The 2,834-nt window shown below is 32.7% G+C and overlaps 1 protein-coding gene across 1 annotated transcript in view; it reads right to left on the reverse strand.

The window, feature by feature from the left end:
• Positions 1–2,834, reverse strand: part of LOC111819392 (killer cell lectin-like receptor subfamily I member 1) — a 17,280-nt gene that overhangs the window by 1,275 nt on the left and 13,171 nt on the right. The gene's annotated exons all lie outside the window — the stretch shown is intronic.

The following is a 2,834-nucleotide window of genomic DNA, read 5'->3' on the forward strand; positions in this document are numbered from 1 at the left end:
GATAATGAAAGGGTTGTCCAAACACTGTACTTACAGGCTTTGGTTCATTTGTGTGCCATCTTGCCATACCAAGGGCCCATCAGTTTTGTTCATTTTGAGATCTATCCATCCTTCCATTCCAAACAATGTTAAGAGTTTCTACTGGGAAAGAAAATCATACACTACAAGTATGTGTACCTTATAGTCTACTCCTTCCTGACTCAAGGGCTGGTGTTCTCCCAAGGGCTTATCCATGTCCCTGAGTATAGATAGGTTCTTTCTCAGGTTATCTTCTCATTTGTTAGTTTGGTTTGTTTGTGGCATTGACTAGTCAAATGAGTATGTTTCTCTAATTTCTTTCTAAGAAAGTCAAGTCAAAGTAAGAAAATATCACACGCTGTTGGGAATCTTCAAGGTTTCCCATATTATGGTGTTAATCATTGATGCTTCCAAACCAAATACAGTTATTGTATATATTTATAGCAGAAGAATCTTCCCTACCAGCTCTTCCTTGATATGTATCTTCATAAGACGGGAATTCAGTTCTTTACAGGCAGCATAGCTTTCTGACCAGGTTTTGGATTCTTTGAAAAGATGATAACAACTATTTCTAAATCCAATCCAGTGGTCTAAACAAAGAGCATGGGAAACTTTTAGGAAATGGAAACATATTAAGATTTGTATCCTCTACTATGAATAACAGTTCACACAATTCCTTGATATTATAAGATGTATTTGCAATACATACTGATGTTAGAAAGTAAAACTTAAGAGTTTTGTAGCACTTCTGAGCTATCTTTACACAACTCGTAGCCAACAATGATTAGTATTTGTTAATTTTTTTAAATTTTTCAATTTAATAATTGTTATAAAATTGCACTTCTAGGGAAGACACAGTTCAAATAATGCTATAAACTTATTCAATGTGATTAAAATTATGCCTACATATTTAAATGGATAAACAATATATTAGTGTACAAACATAAAAAGTAATTAGCAAACTATTCTAATTTTGTTGGAGGTGTTTCTTGTTCATAGTTTTAAATATATAGAAAATAATTGTCAGTAATTTAAAAAATTCATGCTCCAAATATTTAATAAGTAGTTATAATTTACATATTTTTGAGGCCTTTTTCATAATCATCAAAAATATAAAGTTACTTTTGTCCTGAGAAACATGATTACATGCTCTTCTCTGAGGAGAGAAGCTGGTGTGTATCCGTCTCATCAAGCCATGAAGGACACACACACACACACACACACACACGCACACACACACACACACGAGAGTATGCATATGTGTAAAGATATAAAAATACATTAATCTACATTTTTATTGATCTGTTGAGATGATATCAATATCTTTTTCACTTAACATAATTTTTGCAGGAATTATTCATGTTGAGGAAGGCAGATCAAGATCAATAATGTTAATAATTGCACCAAATGTCATTATCTGAATATACCACAAGTTACCCAAGTACTTGAATTTATGGTTAATGTATTTTTTAATTTTTTTCCCCTTGTTAAAGAATTCTAGAATTCTATAACAAACATTTTTTAGATGCCTTCTGGTGAATCTCAACAAGAATCTCTTAAGGTAAATAGCAATAATTTGTTTAGAAGGATAATTTGTAAAGAAGGCTTATGTTTGATTTTACTCTTATTACTATTTCACCAACAGTGCGTATGTCTTCCTTTAATCTACTTCTATTGCTGACATCAATACATTATCAGACTTTTAAAAATCTATACCAACCTGTTAAATTTGAAATGATTTCACTATATAATAAAAATATTTCCTAATTTCCAGCAAAAGTGAGCATCTTTTCACATATTAATTAATTATACTTTGAGTTTCAACTTTTATGATTTTCTCATTCACAACTTTTGTCCCCACCCTCACACTACGGGTTTTTTTCTCTCTCTCTCTTTCTTCATTATTCTAACATGCTACATACCAATCTTTTGTTGATTATACCCATTTAAATAGTTTCCTCTCAAGCTATGGTTCATCTTCGCTTTGCTGACATGTTTGACATTTTCTCTCATTACAGTGAAGTTCTAAAAATTGTAATAAAGTTAAATTTACCTATCTCTTCTATATATGTTTTTCTTATTGATGTGTGTTAGTAAACCTTTTTCATTTCCACATCATATAAGTATTTTTTTCTTCTTGGTTTTCTGATAAATATTTATTTTTGTATTATATTCTTAATGCACCCGCAATTTAGTTTTCTGTCTTGTGTGGACGAGAGGGTCTGCTTGTATTTTATTTTGTTCATAGAGACAGAGATTCTCTTCAACATCAATGTTGAATAATTCGCCCTGTTCACACTGATTTGCGTGTGTCTGAGATTGCTAGTTTTTCTCTAACAAAAATACCACTAACAGGTAGTTTAAAGAACATAGATTTATTTTCTCAGGGTTTAGGAGGCCAGAAGTCTGAATTCAGGGCACCAGCTCTAGGGTAGCTTTCTCTCTGTTGTCTCTGGGAGAGACGTCTGAGCTTCTGTAGACGCAGCACTCCTTGATTGCTTGGCTGTTTCCACACAGCACGTATCTTTTCCTCTGAGCTTGCTTCTCTGGGCCTAATCTGTTCTTTTTATACCTCAGAACTGAGTAGATTTAAGACACATCCTACAGTAACACGGCTTTATTAACATAACAAAGAAAATCCTATTCCCAAATGGGATTACATCCACAGATATAAGGATTAAGATTCTAACACATATTTTGGGATGGACATAATTCCATCCTTAGGAATGCGGTTCAAGTATCTTGTTTTGAGAAGTTTTTGCTGACCACCTATAAAAATAGAAAATCTTTTCTAGTTACCAAAACCCACCAAACCC

The sequence above is a fragment of the Trichechus manatus genome, unplaced genomic scaffold (genome assembly GCF_000243295.1).
Source record: "Trichechus manatus latirostris isolate Lorelei unplaced genomic scaffold, TriManLat1.0 scaffold00472, whole genome shotgun sequence".
Taxonomy (NCBI): Eukaryota; Metazoa; Chordata; class Mammalia; order Sirenia; family Trichechidae; genus Trichechus; species Trichechus manatus.